The sequence below is a fragment of the Cherax quadricarinatus genome, chromosome 13 (assembly GCF_038502225.1).
Source record: "Cherax quadricarinatus isolate ZL_2023a chromosome 13, ASM3850222v1, whole genome shotgun sequence".
NCBI classification, from domain to species: Eukaryota; Metazoa; Arthropoda; class Malacostraca; order Decapoda; family Parastacidae; genus Cherax; species Cherax quadricarinatus.
This window is the reverse complement of record NC_091304.1, coordinates 48585793-48593292: the sequence shown is the minus strand read 5'-3', so window position 1 is coordinate 48593292 and position 7500 is coordinate 48585793. Positions and strand designations below refer to the sequence as shown.

The 7500-nt window shown below is 39.0% G+C and overlaps 1 protein-coding gene across 3 annotated transcripts in view; it reads left to right on the top strand.

The window, feature by feature from the left end:
• The window catches only part of LOC128688468 (shootin-1-like), a 187753-nt gene that overhangs the window by 133334 nt on the left and 46919 nt on the right, over positions 1–7500 (top strand). The gene's annotated exons all lie outside the window — the stretch shown is intronic.

Genomic DNA, 7500 nt, shown 5'->3' with positions numbered 1-7500 from the left:
GAGAGTGGTGAAGCAATGTAAAAAGAGAGCAAATGAGAGAGTGGGTGAGATGTTATCAACAAATTTTGTTGAAAATAAGAAAAAGTTTTGGAGTGAGATTAACAAGTTAAGAAAGCCTAGAGAGCAAATGGATTTGTCAGTTAAAAATAGGAGAGGAGAGTTATTAAATGGAGAGTTAGAGGTATTGGGAAGATGGAGGGAATATTTTGAGGAATTGTTAAATGTTGATGAAGATAGGGAAGCTGTGATTTCGTGTATAGGACAAGGAGGAATAACATCTTGTAGGAGTGAGGAAGAGCCAGTTGTGAGTGTGGGGGAAGTTCGTGAGGCAGTAGGTAAAATGAAAGGGGGTAAGGCAGCCGGGATTGATGGGATAAAGATAGAAATGTTAAAAGCAGGTGGGGATATAGTTTTGGAGTGGTTGGTGCAATTATTTAATAAATGTATGGAAGAGGGTAAGGTACCTAGGGATTGGCAGAGAGCATGCATAGTTCCTTTGTATAAAGGCAAAGGGGATAAAAGAGAGTGCAAAAATTATAGGGGGATAAGTCTGTTGAGTATACCTGGCAAAATGTATGGTAGAGTTATTATTGAAAGAATTAAGAGTAAGACGGAGAATAGGATAGCAGATGAACAAGGATGCTTTAGGAAAGGTAGGGGGTGTGTGGACCAGGTGTTTACAGTGAAACATATAAGTGAACAGTATTTAGATAAGGCTAAAGAGGTCTTTGTGGCATTTATGGATTTGGAAAACGCGTATGACAGGGCGGATAGGGGGGCAATGTGGCAGATGTTGCAGGTGTATGGTGTAGGAGGTAGGTTACTGAAAGCAGTGAAGAGTTTTTACGAGGATAGTGAGGCTCAAGTTAGAGTATGTAGGAAAGAGGGAAATTATTTCCCAGTAAAAGTAGGCCTTAGACAAGGATGTGTGATGTCACCGTGGTTGTTTAATATATTTATAGATGGGGTTGTAAGAGAAGTAAATGCGAGGGTCTTGGCAAGAGGCGTGGAGTTGAAAGATAAAGAATCACACATAAAGTGGGAGTTGTCACAGTTGCTCTTTGCTGATGACACTGTGCTCTTGGGAGATTCTGAAGAGAAGTTGCAGAGATTGGTGGATGAATTTGGTAGGGTGTACAAAAGAAGAAAATTGAAAGTGAATACAGGAAAGAGTAAGGTTATGAGGATAACAAAAAGATTAGGTGATGAAAGATTGGATATCAGATTGGAGGGAGAGAATATGGAGGAGGTGAATGTATTCAGATATTTGGGAGTGGACGTGTCAGCGGATGGGTCTATGAAAGATGAGGTGAATCATAGAATTGATGAGGGGAAAAGGGTGAGTGGTGCACTTAGGAGTCTCTGGAGACAAAGAACTTTGTCCTTGGAGGCAAAGAGGGGAATGTATGAGAGTATAGTTTTACCAACGTTCTTATATGGGTGTGAAGCATGGGTGATGAATGTTGCAGCGAGGAGAAGGCTGGAGGCAGTGGAGATGTCATGTATGAGAGCAATGTGTGGTGTGAATATAATGCAGAAAATTCGTAGTTTGGAAGTTAGGAGGAGATGCGGGATTACCAAAACTGTTGTCCAGAGGGCTGAGGAAGGGTTGTTGAGGTGGTTTGGAGATGTGGAGAGAATGGAGCGAAACAGAATAACTTCAAGAGTGTATCAGTCTGTAGTGCAAGGAAGGCGGGGTAGGGGTCGGCCTAGGAAAGGTTGGAGGGAGGGGGTAAAGGAGGTTTTGTGTGCGAGGGGCTTGGACTTCCAGCAGGCATGCGTGAGCGTGTTTGATAGGAGTGAATGGAGACAAATGGTTTTTAATACTTGACGTGCTGTTGGAGTGTGAGCAAAGTAACATTTATGAAGGGGTTCAGGGAAACCGGCAGGCCGGACTTGAGTCCTGGAGATGGGGAGTACAGTGCCTGCACTCTGAAGGAGGGGTGTTAATGTTGCAGTTTAAAAACTGTAGTGTAAAGCACCCTTCTGGCAAGACAGTGATGGAGTGAATGATGGTGAAAGTTTTTCTTTTTCGGGCCACCCTGCCTTGGTGGGAATCGGCCAGTGTGATAATAAAATAAAATAAAAAAAAATATATATATATATGTATATATATATATATAATATATATATATCTATATATAATATATATATATCTATATATAATATATATATATCTATATATAATATATATATATATCTATATATAATATATATATATCTATATATAATATATATATCTATATATATATATATATATATATAATCTCCTAGAGTTGTTTTAACCCCGACGGGCCCATCACGACGTAGGAGCCAGAGCAACCATCACCACTCCAACACCACCTACTATACTCTGCCTCCTAATGTCGTGATTGTCCGTCGGGGTTAAAACAACTCTAGGAGATATACGGAATGAATAAGGAAGGATGTTTTAGGGATGATGTGGATGAGGAAATGTGATATGCAACATAAATGCGGTATGAATATTCATACCGCATTATGTTAAGTATAGGTTTTTGGTGTATGTCTTAGTTGGAGGTGAATGTCTTAGATTTGGTGTTTATGTCTCATGTCTTAAATTTGTGATTGAAATGTATAAGATGTGGGTGTCTGTGTATTATTTTTTTGTGATAGTGATATGTTATAGTGCTCATGTTATGTTATAGATGTTGGTGGAAGTGTTGTGGTATTTTTGTGTATGTCTTATTTTTGTGCGAATGTTTAAAAAATAAGTGTTTTCAGTGATCATAGTAGTTTTGAGATGCATGATCTTAGATTTTTGGTGATCTTGGTGATGAGTGTTGATAGATGATGGTAAACATGATATGGAATTGGTGATCGTGATTTTTGTGTGAATAATCATAAAAAATGTGTTTTCTGTGATCTTGGTGGTGGGGTCATAAAATCTGGTAATCGTCTTGGATATAGTGTTCTTAGATAATGTAGGGTACAACAGGTTGAAACAAGGTGGGTTGGGTGTGATTTTACCAACCACCAAGTAACACAATGGGAGTGTGACGTCACTGGAGGTGAGCTCGTCGGTCCTGTGAGGTGTGACATCGTGTGTTGGTGGTAGTGAGGTGAGTGCGCTTAGATATTGTCAAATATGATTTTTTTTGTGTGAAATGTTTATAAAAATGAGTGTTTTCTGTGATACTAGTGATTTTTGAGGTAAGTGAACATGGGTGATTGTAGTTGGTGGTTGTCTTAGATTATGTGTGTGTACAAGATATGTTTTCAGTTGATGGTGATCATGTACTAAGTGTTTGCGTATTAGGTTTGTGTTCATGCTTTTTTTTTTTTTATGCGCCAAATGGGGAGGGAGTTCTTGGTTATAGTGATTTGAGGGGATTTCTAAATGGTGATGTTAAACTTAGTTTCTGGTGATTTTGACGGTGATTTGGTAGTATTCAGTGGTGATTTGGTAGTAATCAGTAGTGTTTTGGGAGTATTCGGAGGTGTTTGATGGTGTTTTTTGAAGGTGTTCAAATGATGTGCAGAGTATTTTTTGAAGATCAGTGGTGTTCAGAGTTGGTTCAAAGTTAGTCAGTGTGTTAGATACGGTAATGTCTCATGTCATAAGTGTATGAGTTAGTTTTTGTGTTAATGTTGTAAAGTCTGGAGACTGAGGGAGTAGTACGGTGGATGTGTTGTAATTTCAGTTAATGAAATGTGTAAGTGTAGATAAATTAGAGATGATAAATCTTATTTGGGAGTAATCAAAATGATATTTTGGAAGTGCTTCAGTGTTGTTTGGAAATGTTCAAAGGTGTTTATGTGAGTATTCAAATGATTTATGAGAGTGTTCGAAGTAATCTTGGGGTTCTTCTGTAGTGAGATGATAAAGGTTGTGGATGAGAGATATTGAGAAAAGGTGGTCTCAAATGATGTATGAGAGTGTTTTGAAGGTGTTCAAAGTAAAGTGAGGTGTGTGTGTGTGTGTGTGTGTGTGTGTGTGTGTGTGTGTGTGTGTGTGTGTGTGTGTGTGTGTGTGTGTGTGTGTGTTAGGTGGTCATAGAGTTTTGTGAATATCTTGGTTACAGTGATTTTAGTGGATTTGAGATGGGTGATGAGATGCATTTGTGGATGTGAAATGTGATTTTTGTGTGTGTTCAGAAGAGGTGTGTTGGAAGATGGGTGAGTGGATGTGAAGAAATGCGGTGAGATGGAGAGGGGTATGGGGAGGGTTGTATTAGAAATTTAAAGAAATATGGGGAGATTTTACTGAAAATAAAGGTAATGTGTGAATATTTTAAAAAGAAATTATAGAATTGAAAAGTTATGATATATTGGAAAAGAATGGAGGGTGTTGAAACATGTCGCAATAGTTGGGTAGTGAGATTAGTTGATGCGAGTATAATATCAATTTATGTGGATACACGGACATGGGTATGAAGAGGATTTTATCAGAATTTTAGTAATGTAAAGAGGAACGTGTATTACATTTAAGATTCAGTAAAAAGAAGGGGAAAAAATTGTGAATAAATTGGTAATTGATGAGGGTTGTGGGTAATGTAGTCGAACTAGAGATACCAAAAAAGATGATATAAGTGGGATGTTTTTGTGACTTTTTCTGATGAAATTAGTTAAAACGAGAAAGAAAATGTGGGTTGTGGGGTGTTGGTGGTTGTGGGTGTTATTGTCGAACTAGTGATGTCGAAAAAGTGGTTATAAGTTGTGGGTTGTGACTTTTTCTGATGAAATTAGTTAAAACGAGAAAAAATTGTGGGATGTGGGTGTTGTGGGTTGTGGGCGTTGTTGTCGAACTAGAGATGCTGAAAAGTGGTTATAAGTTGTGGGTTGTTGATGTGACTTTTTCTGATGAAATTAGTTAAAACGAGAAAAAATTGTGGGATGTGGGTGTTGTGGGATGTGGGTGTTGTTGTCGAACTAGAGATACCGAAAAAGTGGTTATAAGTTGTGGGTTGTTGTGCCTTTTTCTGATGAAATTAGTTAAAACGTGAAAAAAAATTGTGGGTTGTGGGATGTGGGTGTTGTGGATTGTGGGTGTTGTTGCCGAACTAGAGATACCGAAAAAGTGGTTATAAGTTGTGGGTTGTTGTGCCTTTTTCTGATGAAATTAGTTAAAACGAGAAAAAAATTGTGGGTTGTGGGTGTTGTGGGATGTGGGTGTTGTGGGTTGTGGGTTTGTGGGATGTGGGTGTTGTGGGTTTGTGGGTGTTGTTGTCGAACTAGAGATGCTGAAAAGTGATTGTAAGTTGGTTGTTGTGACTTTTTCTGATGAAATTAGTTAAAACGAGAAAAAAAATTGTGGGTTGTGGGTGTTGTGGGGTGTGGGTGATGTGGGTTGTGGGTGATGTGGGATGTGGGTGTTGTTGTTGTCGAACTCGAGATACCGAAAAAGTGGTTATAAGTTGTGGGTTGTTGTGCCTTTTTCTGATGAAATTAGTTAAAACGAGAAAAAATTGTGGGTTGTGGGTGTTGTGGAACTAGAGTTGTTGAAAAGTGATTATAAGTTGTGGGTTGTTGTTGTTGTGACTTTGTGATGAAATTAGTTAAAACGAGAAAAAATTGTGGGTTGTTGGTGATGTGGGTTGTGGGTGATGTGGGATGTGGGTGTTGTGGGTTGTGGGTGTTGTGGGATGTGGATGTTGTGGGATGTGGGTGTTGATCTTAGTTTATGGTGATTTTGGCGGTGTTTTGAGTGTATTCAGTGGTGTTTTAGTAGTATTCAGTGGTGTATTTGGGAGTACTCAAATGGTGTTTTGAGGTTATTCAAAGGTGTGATTATAAGTTGTGGGTTGTTGTTGTTGTGACTTTCTGATGAAATTAGTTAAAAACGAGAAAAAATTGTGGGGTGTGGGTGATGTGGGTTGTGTGTGTTGTGGGGTGTGGGTGATGTGGGTTGTGGGTGTTGTGGGGTGTGGGTGATGTGGGTTGTGGGTGTTGTGGGATGTGGGTGTTGTGGGTGTTGTTGTCGAACTAGAGATACCGAAAAAGATGTTATAAGTGGGTTGTTGTTGCGACTTTTTCTGAAGAAATTAGTTAAAACGAGAAAAAATTGTGGGGTGTGGGTGTTGTGGGATGTGGGTGTTGATCTTAGTTTATGGTGATTTTGGTGGTGTTTTGAGTGTATTCAGTGGTGTTTTAGTAGTATTCAGTGGTGTATCTGGGAGTACTCAAATGGTGTTTTGAGGTTATTCAAAGGTGTTTTTGAAGGTGTTCAAATGATGTGCAAGAGTACTTATGAAGGTGTTCTGGGAGTATTCAGAGGTGATTTTGGGGGTGTTCGAATGATGTTTTTGGAGTATTTAAAGGTAATTGATGGTGTTTTTTGGTGATGTTCAAAGTGTTTGAGTTAGTTTTTGTGATAATGTTGTGAAGTCTGGAGACTGAGGGAGGAGTTTGGGGGGATGAGTTGTAATTTAATGAAATGTGTAATTGCAGATAAATTAGAGCTGTCAAATCTTATTTGGGAGTATTCAAAATATTTTGGAAATGTTCAAAGGTATTTTTGTGAGTATTCAAATGATTTATGAGAGTGATTTGAAGGTGTTCAAAGTAAAGTGAGATGTGTGTGCGTATTAACTTCGTAGTATGTAAAATTGTGACTAGTGAATTTATCGAAAAGTGGTTATAAGTGTTGTGGTGACTTTCTGATGAAATAGTTAAAACGAGAAAATTGGGGGTTATGAGTGAAAATTGTGAGGTGTTGGTTGGATTGTGAGGGTTCGGGAGGGTGGGGAGGAGGAGGGAGAGAAGGTTACTTCGTGGGGAGTGACCTAAGATGAAATAGTTAAAACGAGAAAAATGTCTAGACTTGTGTTGTATTTTGTAAAGAAATTGTGGATTGTTGTGGGTATTAACGAAAAAAATGTGAAATTATTTGGATTAACCTGGGTTAAGAGTGAAAAATGTGTAGGGGGAAGTCGACAAGATTCAGCCTTGTAGATGAATGGTTCAGAGAACCGACATGTTGATAAATTAGACACATGTGCAACTCTTGGGTATCTTTATTGAGGAAACGTTTCGCCACACAGTGGCTTCATCAGTCCATACAAAGGAGAATCTTGAAGAACAGGAGGAGAATGAGGTAATCAGTCCCTCAACCTTGAGTCGATGTGGTCAGTCCATCAATCTTGAATAGAATACGGCATACGTGCTGAGAAGGAGCTTATAAACCGTTGGCAGGAGAGGTGCAGAAGTCATAGGTCGTGTAACATTTGTTCAATGTTGAAGTAGGTCGTGCCCATTCATCTACAAACCTGTCAGACACTGCAACTTCTTGGGATCTTAATACTTGGGAATTCTTCGCTTGCCTAATTCTTGGGCACGACCTACTTCAACATTGAACAAATGTTACACGACCTATGACTTCTGCACCTCTCCTGCCAACGGTTTATAAGCTCCTTCTCAGCACGTATGCCGTATTCTATTCAAGATTGATGGACTGACCACATCGACTCAAGGTTGAGGGACTGATTACCTCATTCTCCTCCTGTTCTTCAAGATTCTCCTTTGTATGGACTGATGAAGCCA